Here is a 13,681-nt window from a genome sequence, read left to right as displayed (position 1 = left end):
TAGTTAGAGTGAACTAAAGGGAAATCTACAGGTATACACCCTCCCCTGCAAAGTTGATAGTGCTAAGAAAGAGTCAATCACATGCTCAGCTAACTTTGGCCAGTGCTACCATCCTTTCAGAGGTACCACCTGTTCGGCAATGAGTGAAGTTTAGAGTGGACTGTGATGTTGCAGAGGGACTCACTGGGGATTGGAGGGTCATCGGCGAAACAGCATGCAAAAACCACACTCGCACATACATATTGAGGTGTAAAAGGCTGCTTTACTAAACTGCTCTGGTTATTGTACCATTAACCACGTGGGCAAAATGCCTTACAAAACTAAACCAGCCCCACTAATACATTGTAAATTCCTACAAATCCCACTCCCCCTAAAACTCTTACACTCTGAACTCACCCTTCCCACACCTACATTGTGACACAGTTCCTGGTCCCCTCTGACATGCTTGCAAGTTCCCTTTGTTACCATTGTCCCCTCCACACCTTTGGGCCTTGACCATTTGCCGGACCTCTCCGCTCCGTGCTCACACCCCTTTCTTGACCCCTCCCATCCAACAAATGTCTTCTCGCCACGCCAACCAGGAAAACCCACTGGTGTTTCCCTGCCCCACCCATCAGGAAACAGCAATCCTAAATGCCTCTAATCCCATAGTCTCTCTCCCAACAACTCTGCAATCTTCAAACAATGCTCCAATATGTAAAACTCATTATTACCCATTGTTCTACCCAAAAAGACACTTATTTTTCTGCACAGTCTCTGAATACTTCAAAATCAAAATCCCCCGAAGAGCACAAAACCCTCTCATTCCCCCATTAACGTTTTTCTGTTTCTCAATAGCTCCAGACTTCCGAGCCCCTCCCAAAATCTCCTTGGTACCAGCTCCTTCCAGAGGATGTAAGTACCCACCCATCAATGTTTATTCTTTCCAAGTCCAATTTCATGGCCTTCAGCAAAATAGTACCTGAAAGCAACACCAGGTAATTTTCTCCTAGATGAATAACTAAGAGATCTGGACAACATCTCTAAGACAGTCTGGCCGCAAGTGTACCCAAAACTTCTCCTCACTGGATACCGCTTTTTCTGCCCCACCACACCATCACTCGAGCTCCATCTAATCCTGGCTCTCTGCAAAAAAGTCAAGACTTTGCCTGTTTCGTTTCCCATTGCACCAAAGAATGTTCTACAATGTGCTACAATCCAAACAGTAGGAATGCCGGTCCTGGGCCTGCAACACAACCTACAAAAGAAAAATATTGTTAAGACTTCATGAAATATCATTTTAACTCAACCAAACCTGCCTGCACATAGCACTTATAACAAGTAGACTTCCATTTCCCCAAATTCCTTACCATATCCTTTGAGAGAGTCCTTGTTGCTATGCTTCAGTAGCTGCCCTAGTCCTAAAGGAGTGGGTGCCATAATCCTTTGGGCATCTACCTAGTTCCCCCAAAGCTAACCCTAAAACTGCCAAAACTTGGAAAGACGTCAGCCAAGAAACATCCTCCTGAACACTAAACCTTGAGCCTCCCTTAAAAAACATTCAAAACCAAGCTAGCATGCCACTGGGCAAGCTGGGGGACAACCCCTTGGTAAAATCACTTCCTGACCTAAACCCAACTGATCTGTCTTGCAACGCTGTAACCAAATCCTGGCTCCTCTGTTGACACAGTGACATCCAAATGTAAAAAACCAGGTCTACCCTTTATACCAAGCAATTCTGAAAATGCCCGTGAAAAAGCTATGCCATGAACAATGAAAACAAAGCTACCTCCCATGCTGAAGAACAAACCCTGTCTAAATGAAGTAAAATTTCACATAACTTACCATAACTTACCATGTATCGGTCTCCAGGAACTGCGGTGCACCCCACCTTCCCTAGCCCAATCCCCAGTATCCTACAAACTTCTCCCTCCATCTGATCATAGCCCCAAAAGCATTTACCTTAAAGGGAAATACCATCCATCGTACCGGATATTGTCACAGCTGAAAGACCCAAGTCAGTCTGACCCATAAAAAATGCACTGCATTGTCTCTACTCCACACTTCATCCAAATGACCTTCCTCCCTCCTATGTGCACCAGATTGCAAAAATGCCAACCAAGCTTGTTTGTAAGACCTGCTGGTTGATACTGCAACTGACTTCTCAATCATCTCCAAATTCTCATGCTTCCAGCGACCACAGATCCTTAGGTATTTTCGTCTTCACCTGGTCTGCTCCCGTTGCAATCCCACAAAACCTCTGCCACTGCAAACAAGATAGTGTAACACCTATATTAATGTATACACTTGGAACATTCTAGTTTTAAACAAGATATTGAACTTCAAGCAACCCAACATGAAAATCCTCAATAGTTTCAAAACTTTCTCATCTCAAGCATTTTGTGAAATCACCAGGTTCACTGCTGTCTGATTGTCAACATGGAAACCTACCCTCCTGTTCGCCAAAAGCTTTTCCTAAAATACCAAAGCCATCACACCTGAGAGAAAAACTCTAAGAAATCAATACTCCGTTATTTTGCCAACCAAGATACCAGCCATTTCTCAGCCACCCAATGTCCATCCAAGAAAGGACCAAAACCATGCGCTCCTGAAGGCATCAGAAAAAATGTGCACCTGCCACAGCCAATCCTCCTCCCTCGATCACATTGTGACATCATTGAAATCTTTAAGGAATTAAATCAATATCTTCAAATCTGCTATCGCACTTGTTTTCAACCGTACCCTATGGTGAGGCAGCACTGCACCTTTCCCAGAAAAAAACAAGTTGTCTACAGAATGCTCGACCTATCCTCACAGCTCGGCAAGCAAAATTGAAATGCCCCAGTAGGCACTGGAACTTCCTCAACTTCAGCCTATGACAGAGTACCACTGTAATAGAGATGAATCTTGAAGGTACAAAATGTAGGTTCTTTAATAGGAGTATCTTAGCCACATACAGATCTGGTAAAGCCAACAGTCAGCTCCAACAGCTTCCTCGGAATCCCTTCTCTCTCACACTCTACTCTGATGTCAGATATGACATCAGTTCCACATCAGTGCCAGAGAGAGATGAGATCCCTCACATTCTAATGCTGCATTCTATCATTACACTCTACCACACACCTTCCCCTTTTTTTTTAATAACAATTACAAAACCCATGAGAACAAAATAAACTGTATACAGGAAGAAAATATAATACCAAAACAACAAACTGTAAACTGGAATAAAATTGGGTTACTTTTTCTTTGAAACAACCACACGGTTGAGATTCCAGACTCTACCATCTTTAATTCTCACTGCATTCCTGAAGAGTTTGACCCCTTCAAACGGACCCATAAACTTACTTCCAGACTTGCTTAATCTGGGGTTTCTAATCAAAATCTTATCACCCACTTTCACCTCAACATTGCATGTGCTTTTCCTCCTATCATAGTTTTCCTTTCTTTTCACTAAGCACTTTTCCTCTTTCGCCCTTTCCTCGGTATTTCCGTCACACCATGTAACACACTTATTCTTACCCCAACGCACCCAACCTGGTGCCAAACGTGTGTTAGCTTTCCGTCCCCTGAAAATTTCAAACGGTACCTTCCCTGTAGTGACGTGAGGAGAAAATCTATATGCATGGAGAAAATTCTTAAGACCATCTTTCCAATTCCTGCCAGCTGCAACTTCCAACTGTATACATTCCTTTATGCACTTATTGAATCTTTCTACTGTCCCATTACCCTCAGGATGATACAAGGAACATCTTTTATGGACAATACCCCTGGATTTACAGTACTCTTCCATCTCATTTGAAACAAATTGGGGCACATTGTCCGTGAGAATGGTGTTCGGCAAACCTTCACGGCTGAAAATTTCATTAAAGAAATTAATCACTTTAGTAGTCTCCATGCTACTACCAATCGCTATTTCTGCCCACCTTGAAAATTGGTCCACTAAGACTAGAATATAGTTGCAACCACCTTTACCAAATATAGGTCCTACTACATCCACTGCCACAACATCCCACGGCTTAGAGGAACATTCACGAGTACACATCGGCGGAACTCTGGTTTTATAAACCTTATCACTGTTACAGCAATCATAACATTCCCTTACTCTCCTTTCGATCATAAGATCCATTCCTGGCCACCAATATTTAAGGCGAATTCTTGCTTTAGTTTTACGCATCCCTTGATGACCCTCATGTGCTAGTTCGATAATTTTTACTCTCAACAATACCGGGACAACCAATTTTATTCCCCGCAGCAAAATTCCATTCTCCATAGATAATTCCTCTCTCACCTTCCAAAATCCGCCTAACTCTTTATCCCCCTTGACAGATGAACTCCATCCCTCACTATGGGGGTCATTCTGACCCTGGCGGTCGGTGACCGCCAGGGTCACCGACCACGGGAGCACCGGCAACAGGCTGGCGGTTCTCCCTCGAGCATTCCGACCGCGGCGGTTCAGCCGCGGTCAGAAACGGAAAGTCGGCGGTCTCCCGCCGACTTTCCGCTGCTCGGGAGAATCCTCCATGGCGGCGGAGCGCGCTCCGCCGCTATGGGGATTCTGACACCCCCTACCGCCATCCTGTTCCTGGCGGGTCTCCTGCCAGGAACAGGATGGCGGTAGGGGGTGCCGCGGGGCCCCTGGGGGCCCCTGCAGTGCCCATGCCAATGGCATGGGCACTGCAGGGGCCCCCGTAAGAGGGCCCCACAAAGTATTTCAGTGTCTGCAAAGCAGACACTGAAATACGCGACGGGTGCAACTGCACCCGTCGCACCTTCCCACTACGCCGGCTCAATTCTGAGCCGGCGTCCTCGTGGGAAGGTAGATTTGCCCTGGGCTGGCGGGCGGCCTTTTGGCTGCCGCCCGCCAGCCCAGGGCAAATCTCAAAATACCCTCAGCGGTCTTGCGACCGCGGAGCGGTATTTTGTCGGGGGAAGACTGGCGGGCGGCCTCCGCCGCCCGCCAGTCTCAGAATCACCCCCTATGTTCCTTACACACGCGTTGTAGCACAGCATCTTCCATAACCGCTCTCAACCACTCATTTTGTTCAACAATACCTCTTGTCACATTACACACACTAATGACATCATCTTGACTTTCTTCTGAACTGCTCTCAACTTCAGTACTCAATCTTGATAGGCAATCAGCAATCCTATTGCTTGGACCTGGTACATAAAACACCTTAAAAGCAAAGTCTTGTAGGCCAACAATCCACTTACTGATTCTTCCAGAAATCATATCCAGACCTCTCTTCATGAACACTTCTACCAGGGGTTTGTGATCAGTAAAAATCTGAAACTCTTTTCCCCACAGGAAATTTTAAAATTTATGAATTGCCCAGAACACACTCAAAGCTTCCTTCTCTATTGTCGAATAATTCACTTCTGCTCCTCGCAGAGTTCTAGAGCAGTACACCACAGGTCTTAAATCTTGCTCCCCCAGGTCTTGTCAAAGTACCGCTCCTAACCCTTTCATACTCGCATCGGTCATGATCACACACATTTCCTTAGGATCAAATGAGCTTAAACTTCCAACTGATGTCAATTCTTTCTTTATACTCTCAAACTCCACTCTGCACTCATCATCTCACACAAACTCCTTCCCTTTCTTCAACAATTTCCTCATGTTTGTGGTTTTGGATGCTAGATTTGGCAAGAACTTTGCCTGAAATTCAACCATTCCCAAAAATTTTAACAGTTCCTCCTTTTTCTCAGGTTCCCGTAGGCCCAAAATGTTCTTAATAAGTTCTTCCTTAGGATACACCCCATTGGGAGTTATTCTATGACCTAAATATTCTACCTCCGGTCTACCAAATGAACACTTCTCAATTTTAAGAGTCAAACCATGTTCTCTTAAAATTCCCAAAACTTTCCTGATTATTCTTTAATGTTCCTCTTCAGTCTGAGCATGTATCAAGATATCATCCTGAAAACATTTAACGCCTGGTACTGAGCCAAACATATTATACATCAAACGCTGGAAAACAGCAGCAGCTGAAACCAGACCAAAAGGCATCCTTTTGAACCTAAAGGTCCCAAAAGGTGTGACAAAAGTGGCATAGTCCCTGGAGTCTTCATGTAACATGACCTGATGGTAGGCCGACGTGAGATCCAGCTTACGGAAATACTTGGACCCATGTAGCAAAGTCACCATTTCTGTTATATTAGGCAAAGGAAATTGGTCACTCACTACACATTTATTAAGATTCCTCAAATCGACACACAGTCTAATATCACCTGATTGTTTCCGTGCGACTACAATTGGTGATACCCATTCTGATGACTCCACAGGCTCAATGGTTCCATCTTTGCACAATCTTTGTATTTCTCTTTCTACATCATCTTTCATGGCAATTGGTACAGGACGCACTTTGGAAACTACAGGAACCGATCCTTCCTTTATTCTAATGTGGTGGACATATTTCTTAAGACATCCCAATTTGTCACTGAATACATCCTCATAGTCCTTAACAAACTTTGGCCAGACATTTCCTTTGATTTCCTGCACAGGAAATTCACCACCATCCTGCACTTTTTTGATGAATTCATCCCTCAACATTATCGGAGAAGTTGAGTTAGGATCTAAAATGACGTTCAAGTCTCGTTGGTGCGGCCAACTTAACACACTGTCCCCTTTAACTGGAACATAAATCTTCCCCAAAATAGTATTTCCTCTGAATGAAATTTCTGATTCAAAATAGCCCCTCAGTTGAATGGTTTGGCCACCATATCCTCCTGGGATAACATCCAGATCTTTTAAATGGATCTTGTGAGTCAAATTTTCATCAAAAAACTTATTTGAAATTAGAGTCAACCACGCTCCAGAATCAAACAATATTTCCACATCTTCATTTAAGATCGAAATTGTGTCTCTCGGATGATTTTTCCTTTGAGCATTTGCTGAAATCAACAAAATGCAATCTTCCACCACTTTCACCGATGTTGCACTTTTGCTTGACTTACAGCATTTAGCAAAATGTCCCTTTTTATTACACAACTTACATATGCTGTTGATCGCTGGACATTTCTTATATGAAGCAAAGTGACCTGCATTCCCACAACGGAAACATTTCAAATCCTTAGATTTTAACCATTGAGCATGAGTCACTTTATCTTCCCCTTTGTCACCAGATGCTTCTTTACTATGATCTTCTTTTTTTTCATATATCTTATTTACTGAATTATTCTTTCCTTTCTCTAATTCTTCTACACATGCCAAAGTGTGCTCGACACCCTTTGCTAATACAATGACCTCTTGCAAAGAAGGATCGTTCTTGCTCCACAATTCCTGACGAACTTTATCACTCGAGCATCTCAGCATAAGTTGATCCCTTATACGTTCCACGATGGTTACTCCAAACTTACAAGTAGATGCAAGTTTCCGCAAATCTGTAATATAATCCTCAACACTTTCTCCTGGTTGTTGCTCTCTCATGCCAATGTAATATCTTTCCAAAATTGTACTGACTTTTGGTAAATAGTGCAAATCTAACTTTTTTAAACAAATTTCAAATTCGTTCAGATCTGTTCCCTCATCACCAGTGTCAGGTAAGTTCTCAAAAAATTCTTGTCCTTTGCATCCTAGACAATGCATCAGGAGAGCTGTTTTTCTTTCATTAGAAAGATTAGTTCCACACACCCTGGAATAGTGTAGGAAAGTTTTTTTCCATTTAGACCATTTTTATAGGAGGTTCCCCTGGTGTAGTGAGGACAAATGGTGGGGGTGAGATGTTTTGCATACTTCCTTGTGGTTTATTTCCAAAACGATTTTAAAGTTGAAAAATTTGTGTTAAATCTGCTTTTAGTATAAAGTTTGAAAATGACCAAAAATGGGATTATATTCCTATTCACTTCGTTGTATGAATTTATAAACCAGCAGATTGTTTTCTAGAGGAGGTTGGAGTTAAGCACCTTCCTATTCACTTCGTTGTATGAATTTAGAAACCAACAGATTGTTTTCTAGAAGAGGTTGGAGTTAAGCACTTTCCACAACAAAACAAGTTAGAAACGGAGAAGATTTGGCTGAAAATCAGATTCTGCACGCTTCACTGTAAGGTAGGAAATCTTCAGTCTTCATGGGTGATTATAAAAACACACAAAGGCAGCTATTAAAGACACGCTACAGCGTTTCTTAGCGCACACTCATAAAAAGGAAATGCTTGTAAATCCAACATACACAAGGTATAAAGCGTTTCAAATTTCAAAATGAAAGCGTTTCAATCCAAAAAGGGAAAGATGTTTCTCACCGTCTTGAATTAAATATCCAGCTCCCTCGATGTAGAAATCCTAATGGTCTAATTGTCTGGAAATGAAGGCTGGATTAGAAGTGCTGGATAAAGTAAAGTCCCAAAAATATAGTGTTAAGATACTCCTGCACATCCTCATCGCCAAGTGTAATAAAGATGAATCTTGAAGATACAAAATGTAGGTTCTTTAATAGGAGTATCTTAGCCACATACAGATCTGGTAAAGCCAACAGTCAGCTCCAACAGCTTCCTCGGAATCCCTTCTCTCTCACACTCTACTCTGATGTCAGATATGACATCAGTGCCACATCAGTGCCAGAGAGAGATGAGATCCCTCACATTCTAATGCTGCATTCTATCATTACACTCTACCACAACCACCTCCTCCAAAATGGAAATCAATGTCTGCATCTTATCTCTGGGTAAACAAATCTCCAAGAACTGAGTATCTAACTCAATACAGAGGAACATGAGTGCAGGACAGGGACCTTCAGTTTTCTCAGGTGCTAATGTACCTCCCAATTCTTTCATGGCATCCTGAAAGGCTTGCAATGCTATTAAGCACTCACTGGAACCTCCCATCCCACAAATAGAAAATCATCCAAATCATGGGTAACATGTCTCACTCCACTCCTAGACTGAACAAACTACTGCAAGAAGGTATTGAACATCTTGAACAACAAACACAATACAGAGCACCCCATCTGTAACATTCTGTCCATGTAAATCTGATCCTCAAACTGTAAAGCCAACAATGAAAAATAATCTGGATGAACTGGCAACAGGTGAAATGCAGACCCAATATCTGACTTCGTCAACTCAGCCCCTCACCCACCAAGTCCTCACCAACACAATTGCTTCTCTTTCCAAAGCATAGTGCATCACTAAATCCTCAGCGAAGTCATTCACAGATTCTCCTGATGGGCAGATAAATGGTGAATCAAATGAAATTTTCCCTGTTGTTTTTAGGCACCACACCCAACGGGGAGATGGTCAAATCCTCCCAAGGACAATATGAAAAGGGGCCAACAATCCTCCCTTCCTCCACTTCCTTCTCCAGTTTTCAGCGCACCACGTCTGGATTTTCTAACAGAGTGGAAATTGTTGCCCCAGCGCCAAATCCTAGGACCCTGATAACAACCGAAAGCCTTAAAAAAAAAAAACACTTTGCTTCCTCCTTCCTTGGATACAACTGCAACCAATCACTACCCAAAAATAAATTGGTATAGGACACTTTTCCCACCACTGACTGTCCCTGACCTCTACCCCCATCTGCTCCCTGGAATTGGACCCCTGCTAGCACAGAGTCATTCCTCCGTGCCGTTGAAACACCGGATGCCACCTTCCTCAGTTGGCACAGTCATGCTGAAACATGCATTGAGGTTTTGTAGACGCCCCCTGTTAAATGACCAGCAAGCTCCTCTCTTTGGTATTTGCCCTTTCCTTGCGACTTCCACCCCAAACTGGGTGGGCTGCCCCTGAAAGAGCTTATATTGTAAAAGCAGTCCACTTGCAATGTGAAATTGTTCATCGTATCGAAATCAACCAAAACCCCCAAGGTCCATTTGTACTTCTCATACCACATCCATATATTTTAGTATTGCCACACATCTCTCTGGAAGTGCTCACAGAAACACTAGCGTACATTAAAAACTTTAACTCCAATTCTCAATTGTCAGTATCCGTTGCCTTCTGGCTAGCTCCCATTCCTCCTCTTTTGGGGCTTCTTTCAACTGGAACCTCCATATGTAGCAGTATAAAAACATCCACAAACTCTTGCTTCCAAATCCTTTCTTTCATAGACTGGGTCAGATGCACCCCCAACAGCTTTGAAACTCCCATGTAAAGTAGGTTTTGTTTTTAACACTACCCCCAGATTCATCTGCAACACTAGTGCTGCTAGCCACCTCACCTGCAGTAGTATCGGCCGGATCCCTCACCACTTATAAGTCTGTATCCTTTTTCTGCTTCCCCATGACAGTGTCCCTCCACAACTGTCTGCACAGCCCTATCCTTACCCCTGTCACCCCCCTGCAGTCAGATACTCCTTTGATTGGACTGTTCTCTGCTCCCACAGATACCAACTTCAGCACAGTTGGACCTGGAGTACCTTCCTTGCCCCCTTCCATCTTCTCTCTCACCTTACTTTTTTTTTTTTTTTTAACACTGAAGATCGCTCCGGGACCTTCTTGCTCCTCTGCTGCTTCTCAGCCCTTAAATCCCACTGTGACACAAACTTGGCAACCTGCAAAACACCAACACTCCTCCATTCCTTGGTACGTGCCCCCGCTCCGCACCATCTACCTGCTGAAGCAATACCGCTTCATCCTCAATCTTACCTTCTTCCAAATAACTTTTGTCATCGTGATCCAACAACTCCTCCTCCTCGCCCCAACCCAGAGACCCAGCACTCATACTTGGCCTCTCCCTGTCCCCAACTCCTCCATCCAAGATGTATGCAGTCTCTCGTTGCTCCCTCAACGTCAAGCAGCTCATTCTGGAGGTTGCTCTTTCTTCAGCTCAGTACCAAGAAGGCACACAGGCCCCAAGCAGGGTCAGCATACTGTTCGGGACCTGATGCGGTATCAGTCATTGGCCTGTCTCCGTAAGGCTACCGAGGCCCACAGTCATCACACCAAGTAGCCCCACCAGCATCCTCATGTCTTCCCCTTTTCACCTTGTTCATCTGCCAGTACCTGGGCTCTTTTGCTGAGACCCCAAGTTGTGCCACATCCAGTCCTTGGGCCCTTGAAAAGGGAAAGTGGTGAACCCAAGGTGGAAATCCATGCAAAAAAGCTGAGCGGCTGAAAAAGAAAAAAAGAAAACTCGATGCAGCTCCTGCACTGTGGCTGAAAAATCAACGCAGCGCCGGTGAAATCAACACAGTGCCAGCTCAGTGCTGATTCATCGTCCCTGCGCGTCAAAACCTGCAACAGCACCGCACTGACCTGAGGCTGTTTGTCTGGAAATCTACGCATCTCTTCCCTGCGAGGAAAGAATCAGTGCATCGCTAGAACGGCAGAGAAATAATCGACATACGGCCTCACTTGCGAGTAAGGAATTGATGCATCACTTGCTTTTCCTTGCGGCTTTATTATTGATGCATACCAGGTACTTTGTGCTAAAACAACACATCTATTAATTTCTACCGATTAAGATTCTTTTTTACTTTAAAAATTCATAGCTTTACTTGTGGTATACTGGATTTTTGTCGTTTTGGTCTTCATTTTATTTAGATAAATAATGGCTATTTTTCTGAATTGATGTGGAGTCCTTTTGTGGTGTTTTTGTTGTATTGCTGTGTGTGTTGGTACAAATACTTTGCACATTGCCACTGGGATAAGCCTGACTGCTTGTGCCAAGCTACCAAGGGGCTGTGCAGGGGTTATCCTAGGTGTGAATCTCCCTGCCCTGACTAGAGTGAGGGTCACTGCTTGGACAAAGTACAAACTGTCTGCCAACCAGAGACCCTATTTCTAACAATCATCTTCACCATTGCTGTTTTGCCCGTGGGGCCTAAGGGTAGAGATTGCCAGAAATGGGTTGGGTTTTGATTCCTGCTATGGCCTTACGGTGATTCCCCTCATAAATGTCCACAGTTGAGTGATCCAAATTGATCCCCAAGTAGCGGGCTGCTTGTGTATGCCAGTATAGTTGGGCATGTCTCAGATAGTTCAAGTGGTTGTTGAGCTGGACACAGCGGAAATGCGGCTGACTGAGCCCAGTTAACCTGAAGTCCTGCAACCAAGAGAAAGTCTACTAGAGTGGTTTGAAGGGGAATAAGATCTGCCATTACGTCTCTAAAGTACAAGAGCACATCATCTGCATATTAGGGGTATCGTGTGTGTCCTATCTGCCAGTCGGATACCCCACTCTTGGCCCTACCCACACAGACGTATGGCAAGGGAATCTATCACAAGAATGAGTAGGATTGGAGAGAGTGGATACCCATGTATTGTGCCGAGGTAGCTGAGATGATACGACCTAGCTAGATCCAAAAGATGGGGTTTGAGTACAGCAGTCAGGTGTAAGCCAATGATTTAGGCCCTTCCGCCATAGGGACGAGGACTATAAATAGATAGTGTCATGTCAGTGTGTTGAATGCCTTTTCTAAATCTAGGATGAGGCATGCGGCTCTCGGAAGGTGGCAAATTGGGATGAAAAAGTGCTGTAGTACTCCATGGGGAGGCCATCAAGGCCCAGTGACTTGTAAGGTCATAAATGGCCTGCTTGACAACTCTGGTGGTAATGGCCACTTCCAGAGAGTCTGTGATAGACCGAGAAATCGAAGGGAGGGAGATGCTTGCGAGGAAGGCCTCTGTTGGGTGGAACTCATAGAATACCTGTAGTATATCTTGCTTCTGATAAAGTGTGCTGCCATGGGGGTCTACTATTTCTGTGATATGGAAAGTTGTTGATTCCAGTCTTCCAGCTGTGTCGCCTTCCCTATGCACTTTGAAGGCGTGGGCAGTAAAGTTATAGCACCTCAGGGCCTCCAGTAGTGTTGCATAGTCAGTTTCACCCTGTGCAAGCTGCAGGGTAAGTGCTGGGCATTGAGGCCCTCTGATCAAGGCCAGCTCTAGGGGGGTGCGACCGGTGCCACCACACCAGGTGCTGTCTTCAGGTAGGGGCACCATATTTGCAGGTATATTGTTGTTTTGAAAGCACCAGCTGCAGCGTTCCTTGCCTCCAGAAATGTTCAGGCAATAATAAATATGTCATGATAACTCTGGTGATTAGTGTTCTGCCTAGAGAGAGATAGGAGGTTTCTCTAGTGGAAGTTTTAAGGTAGTGCAAAGAGTTAATATGCCTGCTGCAAAGAATGTGTACCATGCAGATCTCAAAGTACATATAATGCAAATAGGTTAGTGGGTAACTAGTTTTTGTCAAACAAGTCACTTTGTTACTTGCAGTTTGAGTTAAAAACTAATATAGATCAGTAAGATATTAACTGTCAAAGAACTGCAAGGTAAAGATTAGAGTGTTATGAATTTACCCCAGCCTTTCATTATCCTAATGTTGCAAGAAGGGTTTGTTTTGGTAAAAATCATTTTTTATTAAAGAGAAACTCCAACCATGGTGTGATATTTTAAATTCTGAGTTTGTGCTTCTCCAGGTCAACCACTCTTAACCTATACAGCCTACTAGTATGGATGACATGTGAGTGCTATACCTTGTAGTCCTCTGTCTTACGTAACATTTCCTGTACACTGATTTACACATCTGATTGATTGTCTCTGTGTAATGTGTGTGCAATGTAAAGTGTTCTGACACTCTACACTGGTATGAGTGGGGCTATAAAACGAATTAAATGCATCTGAGAGAGAGTGGTAATAAAGGGGGGACTGTTAAAGGGTGGTAGTGAGGAAATCTGTGGCAGAGGTGGTCACTGGGAGGGCATCAACAAACATTGTCACACAGGGCACCACCAGCGCTAAGGCTGGCCCTGCCTCTGATGATGC

General features: G+C 44.0%; 1 long non-coding RNA gene across 2 annotated transcripts in view; it reads right to left on the bottom strand.

The window, feature by feature from the left end:
• Positions 1-210: 210 nt before the first annotated feature.
• The window catches only part of LOC138249200 (uncharacterized), a 35,156-nt gene continuing 21,685 nt past the window's right edge, over positions 211-13,681 (bottom strand). For both annotated transcript variants that reach the window (XR_011194776.1, XR_011194775.1), the window contains exons 2-3: positions 2,117-2,245; positions 211-1,237 (exon numbers count right to left, since the gene is read on the bottom strand). This is a non-coding gene — a long non-coding RNA (uncharacterized lncRNA). The remainder of the gene's footprint in view (positions 1,238-2,116; positions 2,246-13,681) is intronic.

Source organism: Pleurodeles waltl, chromosome 8 (genome assembly GCF_031143425.1).
Source record: "Pleurodeles waltl isolate 20211129_DDA chromosome 8, aPleWal1.hap1.20221129, whole genome shotgun sequence".
Lineage (NCBI taxonomy): Eukaryota > Metazoa > Chordata > Amphibia > Caudata > Salamandridae > Pleurodeles > Pleurodeles waltl.
Note: the sequence above shows the minus strand (reverse complement) of the source record. Positions and strands in the feature narration are given on the sequence as shown.